We start from the raw sequence: 7,250 nt of genomic DNA, 5'->3' as shown, positions 1-7,250 counted from the left end.
CTCCTCCCATATCCCCCCACATGAGTCCCGTTTTATGGTTGCCATGGTACTTTGAGGAGTGTTGTATTTTCCACCTTTGAAGTCACTGGGCTGAGATTAGGCAGAAGTGTTGGAACTTTTTCTAAAGTTAAAACTAGGATTTGTAGAAATCTAGTATGGCAGTGCTTCTGAAACCTTATATTTAGATTCAAACCAACCAACCATTACATGCATTCATGTAATAATTTGGGAGCTTTAGGACTGATTTGGAAATGAATTGGGCATTGTGGCTTGGTTTAGTAGCCCATAGGCCTAGTTGAACAAATGAGGTGTCAAGACAGCATACAATGTTTTCCAACTCAGTGGACTATGCCCTATCATCTCTTGAACTAATTTGAATGTAAATGTAATATGCAAATACTTCTCATCATCTCAGAGATTATGTTCTGTGTTATCAGGGGTAGTGGTGGGGGTGCAGGTTGCATCACAATCATCCCTATTGGAAGATCAATAGATGTAAGGAAATGCAAATAAACCAACAAAAACAATGTGATTTCATGACTCAGCATAACAGCTGATTAAAGTTAGCCTTGTGGTTTAACAGAGTGGGCAAAAAACTGGGCTCCTGCTCCCCCCCTCTCCTTCCTTCCAATCCTCCCTCCTCTCTGAATAAAGAAAGCCTGAGGCCTCGGGAACAAATTACACATTATGCTGCTGACTGGTCCCTAAAATAGCCTTGCTAACACTGTTCACCTGATCCTCAGGATCTGGATACATTTCTATGGCTGCAACTTCACAGCTAAATCAATTAGGATTGTAAGATTGTTGAATAACTATAACAATTAGGGTTTCAGAGTTTCTGCATCCTCTTTTAGATGTACCTCTAAACAATGTATGTTGTTCCTTTGATGACACACTCTACTAGGGATCTGTGATGGTTGAGCATGTGGAATTCACATCTAAAGCAATTCCATTTTTGATCACTTGTGTACATTATGGAAGCAACTTTCTGGATGTTGTTTGGTCTTTACAGAAAGAGGTACTGTGTAGGTTGAGAAATTCCCTGAAAGTGGTGTATTGAGAGATGTCGTTATCTGGTCATGCGTGCGTGGATTAATGGAAGTGCTTTTAAACCATACATGCAATCTTAACCTCTGACACTAACTTTAACCCCCCTAGCCCTAGATTAGGAACAAATAGCTCATGTGCTTGCTCAATGCCTTAGCTCTGACGACATCCCCACTTTTGTGAGTTCTGTATGGCAAGCTGGTGATGTGTTGTACTGTAAGCGAGGTTTAATGTTCAATCATTAAGGTCAGTGCCTCGCCTACAAAGTGGTGTGTCCACAACAAGAGTGACCTATTAAATGAGGTAGATCATTTTTATTGACCTATCACTGTGGATCACAATAAGAGCAAGTTGCCACAAATTAACATTTCCAGGAGTTGTATACATATGTAAATTAGGGTTTAGTGTTTCCCTTGGACATGACCCAACTGGCCACTTGTAGAACAAGTGTCCATAATCGTCATCAGACAGTAGGGTAATTGTTTAATCGTCTCTGTCCATTGACAATGACGACTTTGTCAAAGGTCAGAGTTCTCACACCCCACCCAAACTACCAATCACACCATGATCTGCACTCAATGGCCTACTCTCACTCCATCCACTGGGAAGACCCATGTACTGTGTGTGTGTGTGCGTGTGTGTGTGTGTGTGTGTGTGTGTGTGTGTGTGTGTGTGTGTGTGTGTGTGTGTGTGTGTGTGTGTGTGTGTGTGTGTGTGTGTGTGTGTGTGTGTGTGTGTGTGTGTGCGTGCGTGTGCGTGCGTGTGTGTGTGTGTGTGGTTAATTATAGCTCTCTCCCACAACACTAATAATAATGATCTGTAACTGCTCCCAGGGTTTCAGGGTTAACACAATGTTAGAAGTCTGAAATGGGACTACCCTAACTCAGCATCTATCTGATTGGATTTTATTCACCATGATGACCGAGGAACCACCATAAGTCTCTTTAGCCAAAACCTGGAAGGACAGTCGACATGATGCACTCTCACAACTGAGTAGGATCTAGTTCAAAACCCTTTTCCTTTTATTTTAAAATGTTTTTCCCTCCTCCTCAAGTCAAAAACATCCATTCATCATAATAACCGCAGGAGAATGTCACAGAGAGATACTGCAGTTGTTGATTCTCTCAAGGGTTTTCCTCCTGCTCTCTCTCTCCCTCTCAGAGTCTCTGGCTCCCAACAATGGCTGTGTTTGTGAGGGGTGTTTGTCAAAGCAGATTGTTAGCGGCAGGCTCGTTAAAGAGTACCAAATAAAAAGGGACAGTGGGGAATGGAATGTGAGACTAACAGAAGGGGTCAAAGGTTAGAGATTGAAGGGGGAAAAGTGGATGTTCAAAACATGTTCAAATAACTTGTTTTTTTTTAAACTAGTCAGAGGGTCTAATGGTGCTGAACAGGCATTTGAGTGTAGTAGGGCAACCTGCCTGTTTTTGCAGCAACTGCATCATCAGTTACACTTTAACACTGAAACCAGCGGAAAATACGTGCCCTTCCTCAAAAATGAAGACATGGTGCTTTGAATGAAGCAGCTCAAGTTTTTATTTCCATCTCCACTTCTTGCCCCAGGGAAGGCGGTTGTGAATGGGGTTTGGGCTTCTGGCAATCCAGTGTACCAACCAAACTCATTTGTGTTAGAATCATCCTCCCTACAGTATGACATCCTGTCAGTATCTGATTAACTCTTCCAATGAGGCCGGTCCATTACCATTCAGAACAAGATCCATTCAAGACATGTTGTCAACTCTGTACCACCATAACCTGCATGCTAACAGAGCCCGAAAATAGCACGGATGTGTCTTTGCATGAAACCTATTTGTTAGTGTGTAAAAGTGGTTTCCTACTGTGTGAAGTGTATGGGTTCAGTGTATCAGCTCTCTCTCTCTCTCTCTGTGTGTGTGTGTGTGTGTGTGTGTGTGTGTGTGTGTGTGTGTGTGTGTGTGTGTGTGTGTGTGTGTGTGTGTGTGTGTGTGTGTGTGTGCGTGCGTGCGTGCGTCTGTGTTCATATGTGTTCGTCTTTGTGCGTTTGTGTGCGTTTGTGTGTGTGTGTTATGGGGGGGGGTTGGAAAAAAGTCCTTACACAGGAGATAGGGTTTAATGAGATCAGAAGAAGAGGACACACTGAAACCAGGCTAAACCATTCCACAGTTAAAGAAGGACCACCACAGGAATGTGCTGCATCACACTGAGCACACACACACTCTTCAAAGAGTTAAAAAAAAGTGTGATTCATTGTTTGAACCTTATGTCCTAACAAAAGCAGGATACTGAACAGTGTACACTGCTGTCCTTACTAATGTGTAATTATTCCTGTGTTACAAGTGGCTATGGCTAAGGTTGGGGATGGGGTTGAGCCGGTGTGTGGACTTGAAGTTAGAGTTAGGGTTTGGTTTAGGGTTGAGGCTAGGGTTATGGCTAATGTTAGTATTAGTGCTGTGAGCACAGTGTAATAATGAGTAATAACAATATTGTTACACTGTAATTACATGAGTATTGAGTAGATAGACAGTAATAGGGGTACTGTAATGTAAAGTGTATCCATCTATTCTGTTGAACCTTAAATTCATCAGTTCTCATTTTCAGATGGACAGAATTCAGAGTAACTCCATGTGGCATCAAATAAAATCCAGCCTATCTGTTTTATCTTACAGGCACCAACCAGGCAGACTCTACAGGTGTATGGGTTTTTAACAATTCAGTTTGTTTTTAAGGCTTTATGCTATTAAATAAAAATGTACTGATTCTCTACAGACCCTTAGGTCCCATTGGACTGTATTAGCCCGTGTGTCTGTTCTCTGTTGACACAGGTATGTTGTGTACTGCAGTGTGATTAGGATAGCTCAGCTCAGGGGGATAGACTCACATACACACACACACACACACAAACACACACAGTCTTGTACAGCTAACCTTGTGGGGACAAACAATTCAGTCCCATTCAAAATCCTATTTTCCCTAACCCCTAACCCTAAATCTAAACCTAACACTAAACCTAGCTCCTAACCCTAAAACTAACCCTAGCTCCTAACCCTAAAACTAACCCTAGCTCCTAACCCTAAAACTAACCCGAGCTCCTAACCCTAAAACTAACCCTGGCTCCTAACCCTAAAACTAACACTAGCTCCTAACCCTAAAACTAACCTGAGGTCCTAACCCTAAAACTAACCCTAGCTCCTAACCCTAAAACTAACCCGAGCTCCTAACCCTAAAACTAACCCTAGCTCCTAACCCTAAAACTAACCTGAGGTCCTAACCCTAAAACTAACCCTAGCTCCTAACCCTAAAACTAACCCGAGCTCCTAACCCTAAAACTAACCCTAGCTCCTAACCCTAAAACTAACCCTAGCTCCTAACCCTAAAACTAACCCTAGCTCCTAACCCTAAAACTAACCCTAGCTCCTAACCCTAAAACTAACCCTAGATCCTACCCCTAACACCAATCCTAGTTCCTAACCCTAAAACTAAACCTAGCTCCTAACCCTAAAACTAACACTAGCTCCTAACCCTAAAACTAGCCCGAGCTCCTAACCCTAAAACTAACCCTAGCTCCTAACCCTAAAACTAACCCTAGCTCCTAACGCTAAAACTAACCCTAGCTCCTAACCCTAAAACTAACCCTAGCTCCTACCCCTAACACTAATCCTAGCTCCTAACCCTAAAACTAAGAGAGACATTCATCTCTTTGTTACTGGCTGTAAGAGAGTGTAACAAGAGCCACCAAATACTGACACAGACACACAATGGAGTAGTGTGTGTGTGTGTGTACGCGTGTACGTGTGTACGTGTGTGCATGTGCATGTGTTTTTCAGTAGAGTAAGTGTTACAGCGAGTGTATGTACGAAGCTATGTAAAAGAGAGAGTATTAATGTGCGTCTGTCTCCTGTCCCTAAGACCCTGAGGCCTATAGTGACCTCATGAAAGCCCAGGCAAGCATGTGTGTCTCGCTGGTGTGTGTGTGTGTGTGTGTGTGTGTGTATGTGTGTGTATGTGTGTGTTTGTGTGTTTGTGTGTGTGTGTGTGTGTGTGTGTGTGTGTGTGTGTGTGTGTGTTTGTGTGTGTGTGGGTGTGGGTGCGGGTGTGGGTGTGTGCGTGCGTGTCTGTGTGTGTGTGTGCGTGGTACTTTGTCATTCCCTGTTTTTTTCGGTCCATTTCTTACTGGAAAGCTCCTCAGCTCTAAGCTGTTGTTTGTATGAAAGCCCTGGGCGGATGGCGTGTCGCCGTAACCTGTACTAGCCGTTACTGGGATGGATTTTGGAGCGGGCTGGGCCCCTAAAGGAGCTTACCGCTAACTGGGTCAGTTCTTAGCACCAGGCGGCCGTGCAGCCGTAGCCTTGACCGTGAACAGCGTTGTGCTAACCACCAGTCTGAGTCGGTGATCACTTTACTGGGACCGCAGCTTACTGAGCTCATTGTTCTTAAAATCTTAGCGGTACATGAAATGGGCTTGCCTAGTTAAATAAAGGTGAAATAAAAAAATAATACATGAAATGGGAAATTGGGAAAAATGTGGGCCTGCAAAAGTAAAATCATTACTGACATCTAGTGAGTAGAATCAGCATTTCATTGTAATCTGTGCTTCTTCTTTTTACTGCCAAACATGACAAGAAAGGTGAAGAATAGAGGGACAATTTCATCCGTTTATAGGTTTTTATTCATAGTATTGATACATGCTGTATCATAACAATAAACATGAATAGATATTCAAGGGTGCTTTGTGAAGCAGTCATAATTCTTCAATTCACTATGGCATTCCTAAACAACATTGTTACATTTAGCAACAACACAAAGATAGGCCTATTGTAAGCCTTTTGGTATGAAATGTAACCATGTAAAACAAACAGCACTGTAGTGTACTATAATTATTAAACAGCAATGACCCATTACACTGTGTATGAGATAACATCACTCCTCCATTGCAGCTTTCAATATCAATCATGTTCCCAATTGAATTCTGTGTCAGTTCTTCACCAAGTTCATGTAACATTACATTGACTAAGATAAACTAGGGGTTTCAGAACTCCTACTATGTTCCTCTCACTGGTCTGGGTCTCTATAGCAGGGTCTCTATTTAGGGTCACTATTTAGGGTCACTATTTAGGGTCACTAACCCTTTATACTGGTGAAGCTGGACATAAAAGAGACACTTCTCCTAATTGGATCACTGGAAGACCACTGGATCACCGGAAGACTACTGGATCACCGGAAGACCACTGGATCACTGGACAACTACCAACGGCATGGTAATCTGTTCCATTGGAGAATCCAGTGGAAATCTAAGGTCTGGTTACATCCACTGTTTCCTCTAAACCAGACTAGTGGGATCCCATGGTTATGACACAGTAACCTACAGTACGTTCATGTTTACAATTACAGTATACCACTAAGAAACATTCATTGTGTCGGTGATACATTCATATGCTGTCGTGTTAAAGTTATTTCCCTTATTACAAAGTGTGTACTGCATGTTCTGAATCTAAAGGAAATATAAATAGTATTTCATGCTAGCTATGTTAAGAGACCATGTGGCCATTAATCTAAACATCCCAATTCTGACAAACATGGAGGACAACTTGGAGGAATCTCGGTGAATTCACACATACGGTGGCATTCGTCCAGTGAGGTCCATCCAGGGTGGCTGCCCTGGATGCCTGATACCAAACTGTGGTGCCGTGTGTGAATCCAGCTGGATTCCACCCAGACTAGTTCTCAAACCAATCTGGCGTCACTTTCCATGTCACTTAACCATCTACTAATCTCTTCAAGCTTCAATAATTCAGATATGTACATTATGTACATATTATGTACACACACATACATTCTTAAAAAAGTGCAAAGTGTCAGAGTGTTTTGGTGAAAAGAATGTATGTAAAAATATCAATCTTTTCACTGTGCAAAATCAAAAAGGTTCAATGGAAAAAAGTTGGGCTTGACCAAATAAAAAAAGACATTAGAAAATACAATTGGAAGCAGGTCGATTGAGTACATTTTGAATCTTGGTCAAAGGATTTTTCCTGTATTTCTTTGCATGCAAACATAGCAGACAAAGAAAGTAAAGCAAGTACCAAATGAAGGAATCAAGAGCATTGATGATAACAGACAAAAAACATTTTTATAATCCCTATGACCAACTGGATTCCCGGAGTTCCAAGATGCTACCATTTTGATTTCGCTCTTCTTTCCTGCCACTCGTGACATTATTCAGGAAAACA

The sequence above is a fragment of the Oncorhynchus mykiss genome, chromosome 4, assembly GCF_013265735.2.
Source record: "Oncorhynchus mykiss isolate Arlee chromosome 4, USDA_OmykA_1.1, whole genome shotgun sequence".
NCBI lineage: Eukaryota > Metazoa > Chordata > Actinopteri > Salmoniformes > Salmonidae > Oncorhynchus > Oncorhynchus mykiss.
The sequence above is the reverse complement of the archived record's forward strand: the minus strand, read 5'-3'. Positions refer to the sequence as shown.